A 25887-nucleotide genomic window follows, 5' to 3' on the forward strand; every position below is an offset into this window, starting at 1 on the left:
AGCAATTTTGATCAGAGCCTGTGGGAAATGACACAGTTAAGGAATATTTGCTTGTGCTGACTGAGTACCTTACCTTTGTTCTGTTCCTAAATAACTAAAAGTCAGAATCAAACTTATTTGTATGTGGAGTGGCTTAAAAGATTTCATTAACAGTACAAAGAAGGTAGATGCACTTGGAGGATGTGGGATGTTTCCAGGTCGTGTTTCACATTCCATTTATTGCTGCCCAGCGCAGCAATAGTGGTAGGAAAGCTTCAAAATTAAACAGAATGTGAAGCAAATTCTGTTTTGGTACTCATCTTTTACTTAGTGCACTGTAATTGCCAAAGAAAATTAACTCTCCCCTCCCTTCAGGAATCTCCCTTGCTTAATGTTTCTTCAGTAAATTTGTGTGGAATCATAGATTTGATACCGAATTTGTCATGTATACCATCTTCATATGTTTTGACTCTTGTGCCGGGCATCTGTCTCAGCTTCTTCAAGACACATCTCTGGAGAATTCATAATCTCTTTATATTTTCAGGATTTCTCATTCATTATCCAGTAATATAAACTTGAATTTCAATAGAGAAGGTCATATCATGCAATACTTAAATATATTTCAAATTCCTTCTGATTCGATTTTGCTGCTGGAGGCAGCAGGAAAAAAAAGATAATTCTGTAACTCTCCTTATGGTCCTTACAGATCATCAGAATATAAGATGCAGGTAAATGATAGTCCATCCCCCACAGAATGAGGGTATTGATGCCGTTTTGGCATCTTCACTTCGGCGTCTTCATTTGTGGAGAGGCAGCAGATAGACGGATGCATCCCTCCACTATCGCTTCCGAGTCCTGCATGATGGTAAACAATTTTTAAAGCAGCGTTTCAATAAATAAAACATGAAATGCTCTTGAAAGATGCTTGTCCAGAGTTCTCCCTTGTTTAAAGTACAGGATTTGCTTTGAGAGATGTTTTGCCACATGTGGATGCACAGCAGGTTGGCTGAAGGCGAGCAGACGTGGCAGTGATAAGGGACAGCTGGGTCCTGCTGGCTCAGCACACCGGAGGCTGCCACTGAAATGCTGATGCTGCATCGCGACCGCAGTTCCCAGGTGATCACTCCATTGCCTGTGACATTAGAAATCAGCAGAAAGTTGGCTGAGAAATCATTCATGCAAACGGGGAGAGAGAGAGAAAGCAAAAGAGAAACCACAGCTGACTCCCTGAAGAAGTGGCAAATCAGGAAGTTTCTCCAAAACAGAAGTTTTGGACAGCGCATTCCATTCCTCAGATAAAGTTAGAGGTAAGTTCAGATTCAGGTGTATACATTCTGTCAGTCGCTATGCCCTGACATCAAGAAATATGAAAAAATACACAATAAATTTTATTTAAATTCACATAACCTGTATAAATGTATAGGTCTTTTTTCATATGAGCTCTCATTTTCTCTATCCATGTTTATCTTTTTGCTGATTCCAGGGGGATCAGCAAAATGAGGGGAAGGAACACAAGCTTCCACGTGGTTTATAGGCATTATTTATCATCTCAGTATGCAGAATCCTTCCGTGGTTTTTTTCATTGGTAGAAAGAAAAATTTGGAACACCTGGGCAACTCAAGTCCTTATATAATTATTTCTTTTTTGCTTTACCATGGGTTTTATAGTTTGACAAGTAAAAGTTGAAATAAGTGCAGAAAAGAAGAAATGTTCCTAAATATTTTCTCGGTTAATGGCATATTGCATTTAGTTAGAGCACCAAAGGAATTCCAGAGGGCTTTTGTTTGTTCAGAATTCTAAGCATAGAGTTAGGCCCTGGGACCTCATGCTTGTAAATAGTTTGCAAACCAACAGTAAATATGATTGAAAAGCATTAATTCCTGCAGTAATTTCAAAAAGACATGTATGGTTGCTTAAAATATCAACAAAAATGTTGTTAAAATGAGAAATCACATTCTGAGACAAACACTTTTCTTTGTTATGTATCTTAACCAAAATAGGCGAAGTGTGTATAAACTCAAGTTTGCCCTTAGCATTTTTTATGTTTAATCTAAATTAGATGCCTTGCCTGCCGAAGCTCTGCTTTAACAATTCAAGATGAAAAGCTGTAAAGTGCAGTTCTCTTTTGAAAGAATAAGAGTTTGCCAAAGGAAGGCTGTTAATGTGTGCTGCTTGCTACAGAGAGGTGCTACGACAGGGGGCGAAAATCACTATGTACACTGATTGGCAAAATAGTTAAAAAGGTATTGTCTTTTATTACACTGTCTTAAATTTAAAATGTAAAAGGCAGCCATTTCAGTTATTATTATATGGTTTTTAACTTGGCTTTAGTCATCACCATGAGCACAGAAGACAGATGCGGAGATGGCTGCAGGATTTTTGCAAAGGATAAAAGTCAGGTCAGAATAGGAAGGGAGTGAGTTAAACTGTGTTTGGATAAGTTGGATATATTCAAGTTGGCAGTTCCCGATGGAATTCATCCTAGACTACTTACAGAAGTAGCTGAAGCAATCTCTGAAGCATTAGCAATTATCTTTGAAAGCCCATGGGGGATGAGGAGGAGAGGTTCCAGCGGTCTGGAGAGGCACATAATACAGCATGTCTCTTTAAGCAGGAGATAAAGAAGAGCTAAGGAATCATAGACAAAGGAGCTTCACTAGTATCAGCAAGATAGTAGACCAAATTGTTTAACAGCCGGTTTATAGCATCTTGAGGATAGTAAGGTGGTAAAAACATTGACTGTACAAATTTGTCAAGGCAAGTGCCTTTTTTTTCAATAGTTAAGTAGTCTGGTAGAGGAGAGAAAGTCAAAGTGGTGTTATATATCTGACTTCAGCAAGGCTTTGAACGCAACTCCATATAACATTCTGATTAGCAATCTAACGAGGTAAACATAGAAATCCACTGTAAAACTGTTCAAAACGACATGCTCAGTATACTGCTGTGAGAGGTTTGCTGTCAGAAAGGGCAGTGGGTTCAGCAGTCGTTCATCCTTCCATCCTTGTAAGGACAGTTTCCATGCATAGCTCCTTCGAGGGTGGGGAGACTGTGCTTATACAACATCTGGATAATAATGGCCCGAAACTGCTTCTTCATCCTTTGAGGGGCAGGTTGGAGTTTGGAATGATGTTGATTAATTGAAGAAATGATCGGAGATCAATAAGACATAACTTGGTGAATTCAAAAGCAGATGAATAAGGAATTAGATGCAAAACCTACTATGGGGAGTAACTGGTTGGCAGCAATAATGCCATGGATGAATGGGCAATTGTGGAGGGCTGCAAACGGAGTATGTCAACACTGTGATGCTGTTTCAAAAAAAAGCAAACATTGTTCTGAAATATATTCATAGGATTGGCAATTTCAGATGTATTAGTGAGACCTCCTCTGAGGTCAGGAGTAATTTCTTCACTTTTTGGCTCTGCCCTTAGGAAGAAAACAGAAGAGAGCGGCAAATATGGTATGTTTAGAAAAATTTGCCAAACGGGGTTTGCTAAACCTACAAAAGGGAAGAGTAGAATAAACATCAGTTTTCAAACAGGTAAAAAGCCGTTGGTACATAAACAGCGACCATTGTTCCCCAGGACCACTGGCTGTAGGATCAGAGATATAAAGTGCTTTGTTTGCAGCAAAAGTCACAGACACAGGTCAGCTCAAAATCCGTCATTTTGTCTTAAATCCCATTCCTGTCACATTTAAGTGAAATCGTGAGCTATGGTTTGTGTTGAGGTACATGTACGCAGGCTGTGTTTTGGAGATTTTTGAAAACAAGTCTGCAAAACACCTGTAGGACGTCTAGTTATCTTGACTCACTGGGAGAGAAAGGACTAAATAATACAGAACATTTTAATGAGATAAGGGCTGGATTTTGCTCTCCAGCCTTACCTGGTTGTTGCTGTAGAGTCTTATCAGATCGTTTGCAGTGATCTGGTAAGGGTTGTGTGCGCCCAGCAAAGACGGTGATGGGGAACAGCACCTCCAGAACAATTCCTGTGACTCACAGCTCGCTCTGAACGACTCCTTGGGAAAAAGGCATGGATCTTGGCCGGGGTGAATTGTCCTTCAGGCTGTCAGTCAAGCCCTACTGGGCTAGATGATCTCTTGACATCTCTTACAGCCTCTAATTCTGTGATTCTCTGATTATTTAAATGTCATTTTCTGTGGTCAGACTTACAGGCTAAACCAGCAAGTTCTATTTAGGCTTTTCGCTTTATGGTTCATTGACCAGAAGAACTGTTCTGGTCTGTTGGTTTACTGTGGGTGATAAACATGTAGCTAGTCAGTACTTGGTAGAGAAAAAGAATATTTCTTTAGCATGCGGGTTAATATAATTTTTCATCTCTGTGTTCATATGTTTCCCTAAAACAGAAAATATATTTTTAAACTTGGAGAAGTTTAGAATATAAATAAAATTATGTTTAAATATCAATACAGTTGATAAAAGTATGTGAAATATGAATCTGTATGGTAAGCTAATTAAATGCCTTACATATGTGTTTTCCGTATTGTTAAAAATACCCAAATGATGCATCTTAAGGCAAATTGTGACCGTATCCAATAATTTTTAATGGTTGCCTTGCAATAATATCTAAAATCAGTGTTTTACTGAAAACGCTTAGCAGGCTGGTGCATACAGAAAGGTGTCACTTATGAGCTGGACTCTATAATCATCCTGAATGTTCGCCTTCTCTCGTGCTAGTTGGGTACTAGAAGGACTAGTTACTCAGCTGGTGTATCCCTACATCAAACCAGATGATTTAGACTCTTAGAGAATCTTAATGTGACCTACAGTAGGTGCCTTGAGTCCCTGCAGCGAGCTTTTGGTAACAGCTAAACACGCTTTAATTCCTCAGGACTGATCTCCATGGGTTAGCTGCATTCCTGTATGCTCAGAACGTAAGCAGATGTATAGATAAGATGTATAGGGCAAACTGGTTGCTGGTTTTTTGAGTATAATGGACTGAAATACGTGAGTTGAACTCCTTCATGTGAATGATGCGTGTATCATGAACTCCCTGCCAAGTTATATTATAGAAATATTCCTTGCTACCGTAGCGGCAGTCAGGCATTTCAAGCAAGGAGTAGAAATCTTCTCCTAAAAGTGACATTAAAGCATTTTTTTTCACCTATTGTTTTACTTTTACATAAGTAAATAAGATGATAGGATGTTTGCGTTCAAACTTCCAGCCTAGAATACTTGGAGGAGAGGGAGAACTTCGCTGGAGGTCACAGGTTGAGAAGTTGGGTGATGCTTTTAGTGAATGACTGCATTAGAGTACATGGAAATACTGCATCTCTCTGGGATAGTGTGCTTTCCTCAGTCATGTACTATTTAAAGTAAAAGGGCTTTTAGTTTAGTGTGGGCAGAGCAATTAGGATTCCCCCAGGGAGAGGTACATAATTATTTTGGAAAATAAGAAGCATCATCAAGAGGTTTCTTAATATGCTCATCTAGTTTTCTCAGTGTTGAGATAATTTTCCAGTTTTTGTTGTGTATTCTTTAATACCAAGTATTTCTGGTTCATATCTTAAGTCGTCTTCTAAGGGGCCAAAAATCCTACAGAAATGGAGACCGTGTCTTACAAGATAATATTAAAAGCATTGATAATAGTAGCAAAGAAGCTATGTAGCTAGTAGAATATAATGATAGAAATATCTTAATTTACGTATGTTGGGGTGTGGGGAATCTCTTTCCTTTTCTCTAACTTCTTAAGGTTTGGCTCAAAGATGAGTTCCAGCAGTGGGAGAAATTGGTTGTTAGTGAATTGTTAAGGTGTTTATTTTGTTTTTGATGAAAAAAAGATCGTGATAAGCAAAATCATTTCCTGGAAAAAGGTGGAATATAAAAAAAGTGGAAGTTCAGTGGACTTTCTCAAATGATGTACTTGAAGTGCTGGTGTAGAAGACAGTTGTGTGGTAGGTAGTTGTTTCTGGAGTATTACAATTTTCTCAGTTTAAATAGTAATGGTGAAATGGTGCCAGAGGATAGAGAGTCTTGGAAAGTGCGGTAGGCAGGATCCCCGCACTCAGGCCAGCCTGAGGTTTGATGTATGTCCTCATGAGGGACGCCCAGCCCATTGGTGAGGGGAGCACCTGGACCTCCATGGCCTTGCCATCTCCGCAGGCTGCTCCGCCGCTGGTTCCGCTGTGGTCGATACGAACCAGGGCGGATCCACAGTGTGGCATGTCAGTGGTCTGTCACGGCTGGTCCTGGCCTCTGTCCTCTTGTCCTGCAGTGGTTCCACCAGCTCCATGAGCCAGCCTTGCTGTGACTTCCATCGGCACTTTGAAATACAGGCTCTGTGGCATCTGTGCCAGAGAACAGAGCAATTTTGTGGAAATTCTTGAGCAAATCCTCTGCAGCTGACTCTAGTGAACGGTAACTGCATTGTGGATTGCTCTAGGAAGCAGCCGATCAGCCCGTGTCACAGTCTGTGGTTGCAGAGGGAGCTGCCACATCAGCTGAGGAACCAACTGTTTCCTGGGCTGGGGTCGGCTGGTCCTTGTGCTGGTGTAGTGACTGTGACCGTGCCACCCCCAGGCACTGTGCAGCTACTTCTGTGCTGTAAGCAAACGTGAACGGGAGTGTCCTGGAGGGAGAGAAGGGGGTACATTCAAGATTTCCTACTGCATTTGAGGTCCCAGAAGGGGGTTTGCAGTAATAAGACACAAGCTTCAGAAGAGACTAAAACGACATGTGTGTTGTTAATAAAATCTGCATAGCTACTGCTGTTGATTGCACTGAGAAACCTGAGAGAGAACTAATCCAAGTACCGGGACATCCCTGCGGTAGGGACTCACTTAAATAAATCTGCCTAATTCTAGTTCATTTCACCTGGGCAGATGTGTCTGATTACTCTGGCCCTGGCTGTGCTTTCCCTCCTGCCTTTGTACTTCTTTTCTGTCGTGAGACTGCAGCTCGGCCCGTCTTTGCCTATGGTAGCAGGAAATTTGGAATACATCCCTTTGCAAAAATCAATTAAGCCAGCTCCTGTTCTCTGCAGTGGCTGCGTAACTTGAGAGAATTGCCGTATCTACTAGCTGGAAATAGCTGGGAGGGGGCTCAGTGTGCTTAGGGGGGGTCCCCATAACCCAAAGAAAGGAGCTAGTGGCCAAGCCGGGAAAGAACGTGACTGTCTAGAAATGAAGAAGAAGGTTATATTCTGTAGAAGGAGCTTGGAAGATGACAGAGCCAAATGTCTGGAATGCTGAAGTGGAGAGAAAAATCAAGTAGGCACCTTTCTAGTGACCACAAGCCCCCAGCTGTCAGAAGCATGCTGCCAGCTCCCCCACGCCTTCCCCATGGTGACAGATGTCCTACTTTTGCAATTCAAAAATCTGGTCATGCTAACTTATGAATTATACAAGGAGAAAAAAAAAAAACCACAAAAATCACTTCACCCATCACTGAAAAGAAGCTACCTCTAGGCTGCAACATTGTCACTGTTTAATGGTGCGGGACAACTCTATAGAGCACTTATGACTTCAGGAAAATGTTAAAGCATAAGATGGCTATTCATTTTTTAAAAATGACCAGGCTGCTAACGCTCTAACGTTGCATGCATGGAAGCACAGACACGTTTGCGCTGCTTTTCCATGGTCACGCGTTTTCAAGGCATTTTATCCTTTATCTGATTGAAAACAGTACCTTAGTGCCCTATCCTATCTTGACTTGGGGGAAAAACTGCCTGACTAGATCATTACTGTGTGCATTTCTGATAACACTTGCATCTTCTTCCCTCTGACCTTTTATACAAACAGATAGCCAAGCTATTCCGGGGTAGTTTAAAGGAAACAGTGAACAACTTTTCCAACAGCTCCGAATGCAAAAATGTATCTGCTTTGATTTATGAAAATTTAAAATCTTTTGGGCATAGGGGATCAAACTTTGTGTTTACTTAGTAGCATTTTTTTGCATTATTTATGTCTTCAACTGCAAACAATAGCAGCAGCATTTATACTTGGGAAATAAATTGTGCAGTTAAACGTGGCCCGAGTTAGTTGTCTGCAGAATAAACTTTCTGCACTCTGAAGGAGGTAAAAATGCTGTAACAAAAGAAGTTCTGAAAAAATATTTGAACAGAGAAAAGTACACAGGAGTGGCAGACCAATCCTGGAAAATAGTGCAGTACTATTTTCTAGCAATATGCCAAAAAATTGGCAAACATTCAGGTATTGTGGCTTGAACTTGGGTGGGAATGATATTTTAATATAACTGTCTCTTCCACTTACATACAAGTAGCAAATACTCAATGTTATGAAATGAGGAGATGAACCTAACCCTCCCAGTTCATTGAATGAAGTGAAAAGACCTCCTTTACTTGTTTTCGTTCTGGGTAACAAATATCAATTCACTTGCTTGGAAATAGTTAATCCATCCATCATTTTTGTCTGTGATGCACAAACATTTTTATAGTTAGTTCAAGTATCCCAGTGCAAAAGTAGCAGAAAATTTGGACGGGCTCCTCTCCTTCTCTCCTCCTCCTCGTCTCCATCATGGCATAATCCCGCAGTTACACCTCCATGTCCCACACAGTTCCACAGATGTGTGGCTTTCTGGACCGTAAAAATCTGAAGGCTTTGCTGTAAGCCTACATTTTCAGAAACGCTTGATTGCTACACTCGCTTTCCATTTTCCATGTAAGTACTACAAAATTCATACTTTGCCCCTTTCTCCAAATTCCGTGGAGGTTAAATGCCATATAAGGTTTCCTGCAACCCCAGTAGTAATTTCTTTGCACAGGGCCTGGTGGGAGAAGGAACAGTTTGCAGATGACATTTACAGGATGAGATGGTGGCACATGTTTAGGACTAAATGGACTTGTCAGACACTAATTGATTCACATGTCAGCCTCTTGCTACGCGTGTAAGGTGGATACGGAGCATTACAGCTTGCAGCTTGTCTAGCACAAAGTTGGTTTCCAGGGTTTGGATATTCTCGAAAATCGTCTCTCTGCGTTTAATGTACTGTAATAGGCTAAGAGACCAGCAAAATACTTGGGTTTAGAGGTTTCAGTTTTGATAACGCATTTAAAGATGAATAGCATTAGAAATCTTGGTCGTTGCTTCTCTCAAAGTAAAGGTGCTGGCATAAAGCAATGGAATGTATAGCTGTAAGTGCTGTCGTTGCAAACTGTCTTTTGGAGTTTCTGGTAGAGGTTTGATTAGGACAGCCACGGTTGAGACTCTTTTCCGGGTAGATGCTGTACTTGAATGACCTTCGAGGAGAAAAAAACATCCTGTCTTGAAATGTTCTAAATGTATGAACAGAAAACGCATACTTTTCACTCTAATTCCTTCAATGAACTTAATATAAAAATAACCTGCCATTGCTGTAGGGTTAACGGTGCAGAGAATTTTCGCTGGAGTTGGGCTGACTTGGGCAATTCTCTTTCATCCTCTCTCTCCCAGGCCATGTGGTGTTTCTTGTAGCAGAGCGGGCTCAGGCTGTGTTTAGAAATGCAGAGCTGTGTGGATGCACGTGTGCATGTGAAAGCAGGAATGTTTACTTTCCAACTAATTGAAATGCATGAGAAAACAAATGTGCATTTTTTTAGTATATGGTTGCATCTGCTATGGCAAGTTGGTCCTTAGTACCTAAATAACAAACATGCTGCTTGGGAAAATGAGAAGTATAACTCTACACGTCTTGAGCCCCTGTCTTTGTTCCAAACCATACCGACTGTCCCTCAAAGCTCCCCCCAAAGCGCTCCCAGCTTCTTCGGTTATTGCTGTGGTGCCATACAGTAACTGAGAAGTCAGCCAGAAGCTGTTCAAACCACCTTCAAATCCAGCCTCTTGTATATATTACAGTTGGCAGATATAAAAAAAAAAAAAATTAGGTTCTGCTATATTATCATTTACATATCTGCAAAATGCTTTCTCAGTGCTTTGGCATGTATGGCATGAAGAAAGATGAGCTGTTGCACTTTTTCTTTCCTGAACGTTTCTTTATGCAGGGTTCTCCTGCTATAGGATTACAAGCTGGCAGAATAATGCCTGACAGGAATTGATAAAGAATTGCAACATGAATCCCTGCAGGGCACATTGGGGCAAGTTTGTTATAGGAACAGTCTTCCTCTGTTTACACGAACAAAAGCCGGGTTTGACAGTTCCACTGATCAGCAGCTTTGGAGTGTGTGAACTCACTGTTATTCTGCGCGGCTTTTTCTACACTTTTCTCTATGGTAGCGACAGTCTCGCTTTTTACGCTGTTCTCTTTCAGAGTGCTCTCACTGCTATGCAGTACTTTCCAGTGCAAAGCTCATAGAGTGTCATTGATCAAATTAAACATTGATCAAATTTGCCTTGTACATTTATTTATAAATGAGAGCAAGTGAAGAACGTGAATATTGAGGGAGAAGGGTGTGGTGATTTTTAGCTTGTCCAAGTGAGATTTGTTTCCACAATTATTAGGTAACAATCCACTTGAAATGAAGTTGTGCTCTGACGGAAAGCAGGTTACACCCGCGTTGGTGCTGGTACAGATACCGTTCCATTGGTAATTTCGGTTTGGGCTACATTTCAACCCTGCTGTCATCATCGTCCTTGTGTAGGAAAAGTGATCTGTTTCAGTCATATAGCTCCTTCAGGTGGATGAATCTGTACGTGCTATTATGTGTTGAAAGAATGCATTTTATTCTCCAGTGACTGTAGTCCAGGATTCTGCAGAGACCCAGGGTAGCACCTGTGTTTAAAAATGGCATTGCACTTAACTGTGCTCATGGTGTTCGAGAGAGTCAATGCGCAGATGAGAGAAGAGTCATTCATTTTTAGAAATTCTGCTGGGCCCACCAGCTCGGTCCTGTCCTGCACCCCAGCACACAGGAGCGCAGCATCTCCCCACCTCAGTCCGCGCTGCCAGATGCTGAATTCATACGACTCATTCCAGCCCAGGGTAGGTGGAAGTGTTTTCTCTCTGAGAGTTAAATGGTGAGCATACGAATTAATTTGTGATTATTGCTGTGCACTCTTGACGGTATGGTGACTCATGACACAAGAATATAGCAATGGAAGATTTCATAATGATTTTACACTGGTTTAATTTCGCTGACATCAGTGGAGTAATTTTTGATTTATGCCAACACGAACATACTTTGACTGAGGCCCGGTGAGAAGGTGGACCAAGGTGTGAATTTTACATTGCCAGTGGCATCATCAGAAAGATTCTGGTTCTTTACCCATTTTGCAGAATTACTCAAGTCTTCCTGACTTCCCTAAACTCAGAGTTAGAAATGCTTTTTGATACGTGATATCTCAAGTGACTGTGTAGATAAGAATGTAGAGAGGAGCAGGGGGGTTTCTTTGATACTTTGGTTTTAAAAACATCTGAAAGATTCTTTAAACGTGCAGGTACTGCTTCGTCGCATATTTCATGTTGGTCATTTTGCAGTTGTGCTGTAGTACTGGACCTACAGAAATACAGTAGCAATTGTAGGTGATTTTTCTTCCCTTTTCCTTTCTGTTCTTTTCTGTTCCTTTTCATTCCTTTCTCCTCAGTTTAGGGTGTGACTGTCCAGAAAATTATCCTCTCTGACAGATGGAAAACAGAATTCCATCACAAGAAAAAACTGCTGGGCTGCTGTAGCTCTCCCTGATTTCTTTCTAAAAATAACAATTTTCCTAACTGTATGCTGGGAAAATTTGCATCAAAATTAATGGGAAGTGCAACAGCATTTTCTGTGGTAGCACGGTCAAACTTTAAGTCCAAATTAAAAAGGACTTTAATGTATCATTCAGCTTCTTGTTATTTTCTTTTCCTGCTACACCCACTTCCGCCACTTGGAATTATGATTAAACAAAGAAGTAGCAGAATCAGTTGTGGCCAGAGATTCTTGTGTGCCCCTTCTTTTGCCTTGACTTCCTCTAATTTGTTGCTGGCAGTCTCTGTGAGAACAATTGTAATAGAAGTGGCTTCAGGTTACCATTCCTTAGAAGAATTTCTCCTGCTTCTACTCTTTGTTGCAGGAGCAAAATAGTGAAGTAAGGCCAGCCTCTGTGCTCCAAGTGCTGTGATTTTGAGCAGCTCGACTGTGCTGGGAGGGAGAAAGAAGGGCAGCTGGGGAATTGCCAGTTTAGTTCACAAGATTCAAGTCCCAAGCTTCGTTGTCCTGAAGATGGGTGACCAGTGGGTCCAAGTGAGTGCCTAGACTCCATTTCTGCACAACATTTCGTTTCATGTCCTTTATACAGTCATCTACCACATGCACATCATCTTTCATAAGAAAGCTATAAATTCACTTCTTCAGCAGGTCCTTGTGTAAGAAGAGTTTTAGTCTTTGCCTAGTACCTGTTGTAAAGCTGGTTTGGCTAGGTAGTAGAGTGATAAACGATACTGTAATTTCCAGGTGATTTCCACAGGGCTGGGAAGTACATGTCAGATAACCCTTCATCTGGTGTTGTCCTGCCTCTGGATCTGCAGGCACAATCCAACCCAAAGTATTTTTCAGGCTCGGAAGCAGTTTCCTACAAAGGCCAGGAAATTGCGCACCCCAGGAGAGCTGTGTGCTCAAAAGGGAGAAATGCACTTTGTATAATGGTAGAGGGTGCAAACAGCAGACGCTGTTATAAAACAGTAGTCCCTAGACAAAGTTTTCATTAACAACCACGAGTTAATGTCTTCTGAAGGTTTACTTCACTTCAGTGGGGGAAAAACAGCTTTGGTCTTTGTTGAAAAGACATTTAAATGTAGTATCATAGCATGGTCACTGATTAAACCTCCAAGGACGAAGTGGCAAGAAGGCTAAAAACTAGAAACCTGGTTCATGGTCGTTGTGAGACCAATACGCATTCGTTACATCTGCAGGTAAGCAAGCGCTTCAGTATGGAACTAGCCTTTTTGTGTACAGAAACAGAGGTATTTGCAAACGCTAGTTTAATAATCTCTTTCGAAAATGTGATTAAAAGGCGAAGAGGAAATCATGGCCCTTTATGAACCGTCTGCTTTGACAGTTTCATATCTCTAAAGTCTTTCTCCTTTTCTGCTGAGCTAATTAGGATTTCATATAACCTAGTGTCATCATTTAACTTATAGGATATTCATTCTCTTTAGAGAATTATGCTATTGAAGCGTGTTCTAATCAGCCGGTATTAGTCCTATTGTGTTGAGTATTAGCAGTAGAATGTGTGTGGGGTTTGGGGCGTGTGAAAAGGAGTCAGACTTTAAATGCCAAACCAGACCAAGAGCTATTCTTCTGGTACGCGCAGCCAGGGATTTATCAACACTGCTGGGTTTTCAGACTGTGCATATGACTCTCTTATATTAACTATAAATAGAAAAGACACGCAAGCACTGGTGTAACCTTAGTACGTTTTCAACACGTATTTAAATGATCTGGCATTTGCTTAGGGACTTCAAATTCCTCATTATATATGCAAAGAAAATGAGCAAATAGTTTAGTAAGCCACACAAATTATACAATTCAGTTCAAAATCAGGTTTTAAGGTGTTTACTCAATTGCTTATAAAGCATAGGAGTTCTGACAAGTCTATGACAAATACTGCAGGGACGTAGCTTTTAAAAAGTTCAGAGAATATTCTTTAATTTATGACTTCTAAAAATTGCTAATATATACTTCATTTAGCATTGCTTAGTGCAGATAAACATGTTCATGTGTGCGGGTTATCATGGACCTGGTTAAAGCTGCATTAGTTAGAACTCAAGTTTATATTACTTTCAAAACCTATCCATTTCGGCGGAAATATTTCATTCATTTTTTTGCCTAAAATGTATGCTTTGGAATGGCTGAGTAAGACTTTGGGGATTTGTTTACTTATTTGGTTTGAGGGCTTTGTACATTCTTTTGTTTGAACAATACATAAACTGAAATATCACCTGTAAAAATTCCAAATGAGAGCACAGTGAGAGCAGTTGGCTTTGACCTGCCTGATCTGTGAGCATGTGGAATCTGACTTCCGAGTGTTTGCAGCAGAGTTGTTTTCTTTATTTTGCTGAGCTCGTTATTGTGCACCTAGGAAAGGATGTCCTTTATACGCATGTACCCTAATTAACTTTGCAGTGAGCTGGCTGGCCAAGGTCGAGGTTAAGGTGGGAAGCTCTTACAAGTGTGTAGGATCATTCATCCAGACTTCAGAGCAAATAGAAGAGAGAATTCTTTCCTGCAGCCTGGCTGTAGTTGTGACACATGCAGTTGAATTAATTTTCAGTTAAGATAATGATATTTATAAGGTAAGATATTGCAATGAAATCCCTAATATGTAGTGGAATTGAGAGAGAGACTGTACTTTGGTTCTGAATATCTGCAAGAGGCAGTAGGATTTGATGCTGCTGTTATTTACACGGGTGTTACTACTGCGCAGGGCTCCACGGATACAGAACGATGAGATGGTTTCTGCTCAGCTCTACAAGTTAAGTAAGAGAGGAGAGGCGAGTGATGCTGCAGAAGGGGCATTGTGGGGAAACGAGGAGACAGCGTTCGTCAGTGTGAGAGGAATGCTCTCGACACAGCTTGTCTAATGCCTGCCAAGGCTTTGGAGGCAAAGGAGAAGTTAAGAAGAGTTTTATTGCAGGGAGCTCTTTGCAAGAATGAAGAAGGTACAGAGGTGCAGATGTGAAGACTTAACGAGCCTTAATAGAGGCTGACATTTTTGCCAAATCAGAGAGGAGAGCTGCTATTTCAGTGTTTGAAGAGATTGATTGATAGTTAGATGGAGGAGGTGTTCATGTAAGGGAAGAATGTGAAGACCATGAAGATCAGGGCAAACTTTTTACTATTCCTTTACTTAAAGCATATAGCATGACAGTCTCTAGCTGTCAATCATCTGTACAGGTTTTCTTGCTATTTTTAAATACCTAGGAAAAATAAAAATGCTATTTTTTTTTAAAATGCTTTATAGTATGTTTAATTGAACAGGAAAAAATCCTCAATAAGTAGAAAAAACAAATGCTGTCAGTTCAGGATTCAGTTAAACCTGGCGTTTATAAAGCATTCTCATTTACAAAGACTACTTTGAGTAGTTTGTAATAGCAGAGCTACTCAGATCATAGCATAGATGAAAGAGGTTGTTCCACTAGGAGTATCAAATTTAACCTAGTCACCTCTGGTTTGGCTTTTGAAATAAGACAAGAGAATCAATGATTGCTGCTGTTAAAAGTCTGAGGCGGCCTTTGGCTTACTAACAGTCTAGATATTAACAATTTTGAAGTCTTTTCATACCAACGGACTATTAAGATGAAACAGTAGCTTTAAATTAAGTACCATCATTCCCTCAATTTATCCTGGAGGAGAGAAGTAATTAGGCATGTTTATCTGAGAGAAATGAAAGATCAAATTACAGGGAATGCCCCTAAACTGACCCTGTGACTAAATTGAGTTTAATGGAGACTTCATCTTTTTCAGCATTTTAGCTCCTGTTCTTTTCAAGCATGTTCTCTCTTGCTGTTTAAACTGAAAAATGCCAAACCATGAACTAAATTTGTGTATTTCCCTGTTAGCAAAGTCAATGATCCCATGCTTCAGAAATCATACATCCTCTTTTTCTCCTGTAAAGGCTGATACAATATTGTAGCAAAGATTTTGAACCCTTAAGCAGCAACCTTTTTTTGTTAGTAGGGTGATATTTCTCTGACTTTTCAGTTTCAGCTACGTCCTTATTCTTTTCCAGCTTACTCCAGGTGAAAGGAACACTTTGCTCTGACAGCCAAATTCATGAAACTGCAAAAAAGAGGATTTCAGGACTGTAATGAATTAATTCCCAAATAGCAGAGTGTCGATATAGTTGTCTTTCTAGCTTATTGCTACATTTTGCCTTGCCGCAGGCGATGCATTGAATTGAAGAACGTTGAAGGCATCGTGTGTAGGCTTTGCGGGCACCTTCGGACAGACTTTAGGATCTGTATCAGCTCCTACCGATATGATTCAGGGGCAGCTCTGCTGCAGTTAGTGCTAACGAGGCCAATGAGAAGGAAAGCAGAAGAAATTCTAAGCCCTTGGAAGTCATTAATACTGAAAAAACCTTGTAAAATGATTTTTTTAAAAAGAGGGTTCCTGATTTCTCTACTGGCTATTTTTATACCCGTTGTTAAGTTTACTAAGTAACTAATTTCATTGATCTTTCAGAATAAAATTCACAAAGCCATTTAAAGAAACTGCTATGATAGCTTTTCCACATTTCCCTGATGAATATTTCACACTTTCATTAGATTTCTTCTGCTTCTATTTCTAGTTAGGGCATGCAACTCATTCCATATTTAAAGACCGTTCAGTAGCATAGCTTCAAGCCAAGCAGTGCCCCTGTTTGAGCGAAATAGCTTTGCTGAAAGCTAACTCTGTCTTTGCTGTGTGGTACCAGGCTCTACAGAAAGAGCATCTAAATGTGAGGAAATATAACCTAGGTGAAGGCATTGAGAGTAAAAAAAAAAAAACAAAAAACAACAAATAACTTTTTATTTCTGATTTTGTCACCAGCTGTGCAACTTGTCCAAATGGTTTGATGTCTAATATTTTTTTGTTTTCCTTCCTATTTAGATGGTAGGCTGTTTAGGGAAAGCTTGGTTCTTACCGTGTTATTAGATGTTTCAGTTGTATAAATGTAAATAGCCTTGTTGTTCCAAGTGTCACGTGAGGGATAGGTGAGTTTGGGTAGCTGCAGTGATGGCCCTCCCTTTTGATGGCAGATTAAGATGATAATTGTAAAATGTGTTGTGTTTTATATGCTGTATGCCGTAACATACACACGCCTGCATGGGACAAAATGGACTTGCTTTTTCATTTATATGAGGAAAAGCACAAGGGAGGAGGATCTGGATATGAATCCGTAGAAGGAAAAATGCTGTTTTGGTTACATGTTAGTGTCCCCTGCGGAGCTTCTCTCTTTGCTGTTCCCCAGGCAGACCCTGAAAACTGGCATTCCCCTTTTCTCTCTGACTGAGGGGTTTTATGCTTCTTATATGTGCTTCCCAGCTGGCAAAACAAGAGACTGTAGGATCCTCCAAGTTAATAGTCTTCTGGATATGTACAAAATATTCCTGTCTGGGGGTCCTGATGTGGCTTCCTGCTTGTTCTTCCAGCAATTCACATTAAATGATCTTGGTATAGAATTAATGCCTAGCTGTCCTGGTTAAGCAGACTTCAGTTATGTTATATGTCCATATTCTGACATAAATACACAGTCACATCTCACCTATCACAGTTATCTTACATTACCGATGAGTTAATCCATCACGTACACTAAGCAGGTTTCTTTGTAGCACCACAAGAGAATTTAAGGAATTGTAGCTTTATGCAACTTCTTTGTAAATTCTTGTATTCTTTCCCATTGGACTGTGGGGCTGCTGCAAGTCAAGAATAATATTGTACAGGGGCCTGTGTTGTCTTTCCTCTGATGCCTGCTCGGGTAAGCTCTGCAGCGACTCGTCAGGTGTCTGTGCAAGTGTACAGATACGTATGGAGCTATTTTAGCATATTCATGGGAAATGCTAATGACCAGTGAGAATTCAGTCCAACCCCGTGGAATCAAGAAAGTGCTTGATTACTAAAGAGAAAGTTCCAACTTATGTAAACTTACTTTATGCGGTGTGACTGCAAGTCTCACACGTTGCTTTTGTGTTAAATCATGATGTTTGGAATTAAACAGTCCGAGAGGGAGAGAACATTTTCAGCATATAAGGAACTGTTATCTCACTGCACTTCATACTCTTCCACTTCATGTGCTTTCCAGTTTCTTTAGAGGATTTTGTCATTGACTTTAATTGATATATTTTCACAAACACTGTAATTTAACATCATAATTAATGCTTTTCAAGTGCTTGGAAAATATAAACTTGTATCAGTGTAAAATTGTTATTAAGGACAACGAAATTGGCATTATGTGGTGATGAATATTTATTGTAGAAATGCTCTCTTGGTAGCAATTGAACATAAGAGGGAAGATAATGTGGAACTGAAGAGAGTTGAAGAGCTCTGGTCCTTATCAGAAGGTAGGTTTTGCAGGCAGTGCTGTAGTTTGCGATGCCTTTACTCTCGTAGACAAAACTCTCGCTCACCTGCAGTCCCTGGAGAACGTCAAGGCCAACCCTTGTAACCATATTGGCAGCCTGCGCCTCTCATGGCAAGTTTCTGAGGTTTGCAGTGAAAAGTAATGCTGAGTTCCTTTAATGCTGATATTAAAAATGTATTTAGCCTAGAGATATCAAGTGGAAATTGAAGATGCAAAAAACCAAGTACGGCTTGACATCGGACAGACTTAGTTCAAGGTAAAACTGTAACTTGACGTCTGTGCAGGAAGGTGTTGTGACAGGCTATTTTGAACTTGCTCCTAGAGTCTTGGATCCTCCAGACACTTATCGTATTTATTACTCAGTAACAAAAGTCACAGATTTGGGTTTAACATAGATAATTGTGCAAAAAATATGTCATTATATATGATTAGGCAAAAATAGAATTATCAAAAATAATACAAAAATCCATAATACACAGAACTTGACTGTCTGTCCTTAGAATGAGATGTTCACGGTGCATAGAAAAACCTTGGAAAGAGCAGGCTTTTGGGGAAGGGGAGGTGAAATCATCTGTTACGAAGTGCCGAGGAAGTGCTTGATGTATGTTTGATATCAGCAGACCATGGTTGTTCCCCTCTGCAGGTATTCTCATGAAGATGCTTACCTCTTTTCTGTTCCTGCAGAAGAGTAAACAAACGCAGAGAACCAAAACTCTTGGACAGGTTAAGGACATGTCTTAAGAACTGTTTGAAAACAAACCCTCTTCATCAGAAAGCTTTCTGAGTTGTCACAAAAAATGGCTGTGCAGAAGAGTTAACTGTTTCTTAAACAGTCATTTATTTTGGTGACATTTCCTGCTTTTTTAGCATGAAAAGGCAGCTAAAACACAGAAAGCAGTGAGCTTTATTTATGTATTTGTAAGCCTTTTTATGTGTCTGGAGACTGCATAATCAGTAAGACACAGTTACATTATGACCACAGAACAATTTGTATTCACAAATTAAATAGCAAGCGTGAAAATCACGGAAATCAAGAGGAAAAAGAGTAAAAATTACAAACTAGATGCTTATTTGTGCATCGGTAGTGAAGGAGAGTCATATGTGGTGCCAGAACACATATTGCATCCTGTGGCTGCCGCTTTCCAGATTTGCTAAGCCACGGTGTGGTGGCATGGAGCCAAATATGTCAGTTTTTCACCACCTCGGTGTTTCTCAATCAGTAGGGAATCCCCAGTTTATTTACCAAGAAAGATCTCACCTTCCTTTTCAATTAATGCCAAAGGGGCGGGATCGGAACCAAACAGAGTACGGTGTTCTGCAGCGTCGTGTGTTCTCAAGGCTTTCAGTGTATACGTACATGTTAACTGATTTAATGTTTCTGTGAATTCTACCCAGAATGAATGTTGCATTTTGTGGCAATAATTACATAATGCCATAAAAATCCATCATTTAAACCCTAAGCTGTCAACTCCACGGTTTTCCATACAAATTCAGAAGTTAGTTTGTTATGTGGCGTACAAAGCCGGTTTTGTTCTAGACACAGTATGTCCTCTTAGCTGGAGAGGATGGTCTGCCAAGAAATGAAATAAAGAGAAGGATACATGTGGTGCTGAGGAGGTGAGTGGGAGCCCTGTAAAATGTGTATCTTTGTTACGCTTAAGATTTTTTTTGACACAACTAAAAATAACTCTTCACTTTCAGCATAGGGCAGGAACAGAGCATGTGTTTCGTTATTGCCAGCCCAGATTCTGCGGTGAGCTGGGATTTATGCACATCAAACCATACAGAGATGTCTGTCCGGCATTCCTCAAAGCCAGGCAAAAAAAAAATAAAGTGTTTTGTCTGGGAGTCAGGCTGTGGCATTTCGGCAGAAGGTGGAGAATCGGATCCATGCCAGGGTGATGTGCAGACGGGGGTGATGTCCACCCGGCTCCATGAAGCGCTGCACCGTGCCCCAAGCAGCCCCGGTCTCCCCTGGGGACCACAAGGCCAGCTGCTAATTAGAACACAAATCCTCTTTAACAGTGACTTACACCGTCCCTGGGAGTTCGAGTCCATAATTTAATGACAGTCTATCTACATGTTGTTTGCACACAGTTCAGAAGTTAGTTTATTATGCGGCATAAAAACATAGCTTTGTTTTGGAAAGTATATGTCCTTTTAGCTAGAGAGGATGGTCTGCCAGGAACAGGAAACCAGGGAAAACTGGTGAAGTTTGCCAGGGAAAACTGGAAAGTGGTGATAGAATATTACCTCCTCTCCAAACCCGTTTAATATGCTCTGTCACTACCGAGTCACGGTAATGATTTTGAGCCAATTTAGAAACAGCTTTCTTCTAAATCTCTGCGGCAGGCTGGAACCAGAAGGAAGTAAACGTGTTCAAGAGGAATTCCCATGAATATGGCCATTTGTATATATGGTTTTAAAAAGGTGACTTCAGCAAGTAAATTTCTAGAACCATATTAGAACAAAAGTTACATGGATGGAAACTTTTTGATGGGAATAAAAGTTAAAATCTGATTAGGGAATGGATTCCTTAATCTGCCTGAATGTAATTTACTTCACTGCTGTAGACACCTCGGATTAAGGCCAAGCTGCAAATGGAATTGGTGTTGATAAGTCTCGTCACCATCAATAGCATCATCTCCAGTCGGAGAGTGATGGTTAGAGCACTAATATAAACAGTAAAACTGATCACAGCACAACTTTGGATCCCATCCTGCTTTTACTGAATTCTAGGGCAACACTCCTGTTGGCTTCAGTAGCGGCAGGAACAGGTCCAACTGAATTATCTGACAAGGAGATTTTCCCTTAACTCTGTACTGGCTGAGCTCTGTCGCCAAATTTTTAAAAACTCTGGTACGTAATCCAGAAATCTTCACAGTCAAACAATGCTGAGTTAGGCACTGTCTGCTGGCGATACCAGTTTATTAGGAAGAGGATATTCGCTCCTTCAGCTCTATCACGAAAAATTATGCATGTTTCATGCAAGGTTTTGTCCTCAATTTTCACTTTCCCTAATAGTCTTTGAAATTTATAACCTTAAGACCACGCCTGATGTTGAATTACTCTGTTATCTATTAAAATATTAGAGACGTTAAATTCATTCTTTTTTACAGTGCTTGGAAGGGATTTTTAAATTACAGCAACTATGCGTTGCTGTTAGCAGAGTTTCAGGCAAAAATACCATGGTTTTGCCTTTTTGATATCAAGACTAGGAATGCCGGATGTTTTATGTGTCGTTGGAGCTCGTAACAACATAAAAACGTCTGCAATGATACTTCCTAGAATTCTAATGTGTATATCTTGAAAATACTTCGTACCACTCTCTCTTATTTGCGGTAAGATTTACTTGTTTGGGTGTCGTGGGCTACTCTGTGGAGAATGCTGTACGTTAGTTAGCACGTGCCAGGAAATTCATGGCCCTGTGCAAGAATGTGGGAGGCAAGTGAGCTGCGCTGCTTCCAGCCGATACGAAATACCGTGTGTGTAGTGGCTGCGTGCTGTGCCGTCCTGGCTGGTGCTATGGAGAGGTATTTAAGGGTGTGGGTCACAAGTTTATGGCTCTTGCTCCCTGGCCTGGCAAAGGACCTGCGCACAAAGTTAGGCAGAAATTATTTCTGGCTTTAGTTAGAACAGATTGCATGCGGGGACCTATTTTGGCTAGAAAGCAAATAAACTCAATGTTGACTTTCCAAAGTATGTGTGCTCCCATTTGAGGTTGGATTTTATTTTTAAATGTAAAGGTAGCAATGTCAGACTTTTGATGAGGAACTTTATTTCGTCTATGCAGTACAAAATTGATTCCACATTATCTGTATACAGATAAAGTAATTTTTCCGTGATACCAGTTAAAATATTGATTCTCATTCTGTGTCTCATTATTTCTTAGCACTGGATTATATCCTTTCCATCAGAAACACATGAAACCTGGGGTGGGTTCTTGAGTAGAATTATTCTGTCCTTCAGTTTTATTTGCGTTCGTGTGTATGTGTGTATAAGTTTTTACTTCAGTTTGTCTCAGTTTCGGAAAAGAGCTGAAACAGATTTTTTTTTTTTTTTAATTGACCCTAGAAGAGTGTATAAAACCAAAATATTCTCAAAAATCTGACAGCTGAAATAAACCTTCTCCTTGAGCAGCAGAAGTACTGATCTGTGATCTTCTGTGAGTTCAGCCCTACCCTTCTTTCTGCCTTGTCTTTCCCATTAAAGACAGGAGCCTCCGAATTATTTGCTGTTCACAGCCACCTTCTCCTCAGTGCTCTTCAGGGTTCCTGCCTGCTGTCGGTTGGGTGGAGAGAGCGGGTAGACAAGATGATAAAACAAGTTTGTTTTCTTAGGAAACCTAGAAAACCATGATGAACAGACACTTTCTTATTTTGAACAAGACGACTGATGAATATAATCAGCATCGTCAGTCCCATTTGGCACTAGCTATTGTTTAAATATCGTCAACAAAGCGTGTTGGAGACGAGCTTGTAAGAGGAAGCAGCACAGTCATGTTGTCATCATTTCACTGGAGGCTGTTAATAGTCAGGAGATACGTTTGTCAGATCTTGCTTTTACTTCGTCTGGAAAGATCACTTTGGCATGATAATCAACTAACATCCTGTATTTCCAGCGTCCTTCCCGGTTACAATTCTGCTCTCTTTGTCATTAAAATACGTGAATGACTTTTTAGTTTGTTAGAAAGATTTCTGTACAGATTTTCCTTCGTAAACCGAGAGTTGGCAGTAGCAGTCAAAAGTGTATTTTAAGATGAAATAAAAAAAGGTTAAGTGTACTTTGATGACAAATAGCCCTTCAGTACTGTTTGTCTTTTTTTACTTACATTAATTTTCTTCCTCCAACTTGCTGCTACTAAGCACAAGATTGTTTTAATATTAAAAATACAATTTTTAAATGAATGCAAAGGATGTGATGTAAACTATTAATAGGTTTAAGGAATTATAAAACCAAAACTCCACTTTGAGCTGTTTATCAGAATTATGATATGTTTGTGGTACTGTCGATATCTGGTATCTATTTTGCTCAAGCTAAAAAAAACTCACAGTGTGAGCTTTTTGCTAGAGGGTCTTTCTTAAATATTACTGTTACCATGGATAATGCAAGTTGACAGGATCTATAGTTGAGGCGCAAGTCGTATGGAGTCTGCGTTCAAGGGTAGTATTTTGGCAGGCAGAGGACAGGTTGGAAACACTTCAGCGGAATGATAACGTTTTGCTGCTTTCCGACACGGGTTGGTGCCAGGCGTGTACACAAACCCTCGATACATCCCAACGAGGCGGGTGTCTTTGAAGTACGGTGTGAAAAAATGATCATCGTAAAGGCAAACTGTATTCAAAATGCCATCAGATACTGGAGCAAAGACTTCTCCAGAAGCGTACTTTGAGGAATGTGTGTGTGTGTGTGTGTGTGTGTGTGTGTGTGTGTGTGTCTGCGTGTGCGCAGAGGAAGGTTCTGCATGGCGAAGGTGACTGATGGCAGTGCTCAATTTCAAGACCATACACAAATGCTTTCTAGGCTCTGTGAACTGTTCTTGATGTCTGATAGAGCGGAATAACGTTCACACATGGTTTAACTACATTTCCAGTCTGGCAAATCTATGTTAGAAATATTTTTGTTGCTCTGTGTCTGAACATTGTTCTGCAACTGTTTGTGAACTTTCATATGGGTGGGACGCTGAGCTGTAGCCAAGGACACCTGGTTTTCCCTTTTTTTAATCATGGAATTAGCTCTAGCGTAAGGAATTAAAAACTGGCCTATCAGGGAAAATGCGGTGGGGAGGTTTGTGTATTGTATTGCCAACAGTAAGAGCTGGAAGCTCTTTGCTGCGAGCGGGGATTTGGTCCGCAGGGGCTGCACCATTGGTCTCTTCAGAGCAGGGTCAGCCAGAGCCACTGGTACCAAATGCCCGAGGCCAGGCTCAAGTCCTTTAGATACAAATGAAGCGAGCTCTCCGTTCCTGATTTCCAAACTGCCTTTCCTAAAACAGCACAGGCTTCTCCACCCTGCTTTTCATCCCTGGAGTTCGGTTCATTACTTAAATTTGCCCTTTGTTCTGCTTAAGTAATCTTTGAGATGACGGCAACACAAGGCAAGCCAAGTCCTAAAATTAGTGTAGGTAACTGGGTAGAGAAGTTCAGAACAGGGGAGTATAACACAAGAAGGTGACTATCAAGTGTAACAAGGAATGGAAAAGGGAAAACAAATAGGAATATATTGATTTAAGGGAGAAAGTTGCCAAGAGGAAAGCCAAAACTGAGGGTGAAGCATCCTGCCAAATTTTTCCTGCTGGTGAAGCCAGCCCCCCAGACAATGTGGAGCCAGTAATTATTCAGCTGCTAAATGGGGGGTAAATGTTTAGAAGGCTGAAGGAGAGAGCTCTGCCTTCAAAATAATTTGGAAGCAATGTTGCAAATAGTGTACCTGTGAGTAAAAAATGTATCCTAGAGCATAATAGCAACATACCTGGAAAACTGGGACTTCAGTGAGGATGGGCTTGGAGCAGAAGTGGATTTCTTAGCTAGTTTACACAAGTGGAAAATATCCCAATGTGTAATAGTGGCACAGGACCACGGTTTGCAAGGAGTATTTTATTCTCCTGCTGTTCCTATCGGTGACATGGGCCCATGGGGAGGGGTGGTAGATACGGGCACAGCTTTGTGGGCTGGGGTTTCTTGGGGGACGTTGCAGAGCTGGTACTGATGTTACAGGTTTTTTAAACTGCTTTTCTTTATTTTCTTGACCCAATGAGAAACTGGTAGAGTTTCTCATGTCTGACTAATTTTAAGAACTACATTAGACAGTGTACTATGCCTGCGCTTAAATAAAACATCAGCTAAATCTTTGTGCAGTCTAATTGGGGAGAGGTTGGGGAAAGACTGCTGATTACTCTTTAATATCCTAATAAAACCTTTTGGCATAACTGTGGCTTCTAGTTTCACTCAATTAAGTGAACAAGTCCTGAGCATGCACAAAGACCTGTGTTAAACTTGCAGATAGACCTGAGGAGAAATTAAAGGCAATGAAATGAGACTAGCTACTGCCAACAAGGAATTAAAACTGAAATATAATAAAACCCACAACCTGTCAGACTGTTTGGTGTTTTTTTTTTTTAAATTAGGTGTTTTAAATGGATTAATATCTGCTCCTTTTATTTTTCTTCCCCTCCTGCCTCTCCTTGGAGTATTTTGGCTGGGTATTTTGTATGGATCACGTGCCAGGCGCTTCTGTGCCTTCTGCACTTGCTGAAATTCTCCATCTCCTGTGGAGCAGGGAAGGGTGTTGGTGCTGGATGCCTGGAGGTGGTGGTGGTGGTGATGGTGAGGAGCTGGCAGGAGCAGGCAGGGGCTGGCGGCGTGCCTCGGGGAGGAGAGGGCTCTTGTCCCTGACCAGGGCCTTCCGCTGGTGGAAGGTCCCACGCCAGGACCTGGCTTGGCGGGCGCTCACGGAGGGGACACCCCACAGTGGGTTGTCCCTCTGATATGACCAGTGTCTCTGCAGATGCTGACCGCCCACAGGGACTTGTTGATGCTCACCGTTGCCTGGGATCTGTAGAAATTCTGTGTTCAATTTTCCATCATTTCAAGAACATCAAGTCTCTCAGCTCCTGCCTTCCCATACCTCCAGTAGCTCTTGGAATTTGGTGCCCCACTTCTGCATTTCTTCAGCTGATGTTACTGATTGCTCACTTCTGTTTCCTTCTGCAGCGGAGTGCAGAAGTGGTATGCTCACACACCAGGGCACAATGGGTGGCCCTTCAGATGTTGAAGTGCCCGCAAAGAAAAAAAAAATTATCCATTAATGAGGGGGAACGATTAATTTTTTCTATGCTATTTCTGTACCTCGGTGCTTGCAAGGTTTGTAATTTCTGATCTGCGGTCTCTCCCATCTGTGAGTTTATTGTCTGGGAGTGGCAGGTGACAAATAGAAAGTTTACAGCTTGAG

The 25887-nt window shown here is 40.9% G+C and overlaps 1 protein-coding gene across 11 annotated transcripts in view; it reads left to right on the forward strand.

Annotated features, from left to right (window-relative positions):
- The window catches only part of TJP1 (tight junction protein 1), a 163668-nt gene that overhangs the window by 40318 nt on the left and 97463 nt on the right, over window positions 1–25887 (forward strand). The window lies entirely within an intron of this gene.

This window comes from Larus michahellis, chromosome 9, assembly GCF_964199755.1.
Source record: "Larus michahellis chromosome 9, bLarMic1.1, whole genome shotgun sequence".
Taxonomy (NCBI): Eukaryota; Metazoa; Chordata; class Aves; order Charadriiformes; family Laridae; genus Larus; species Larus michahellis.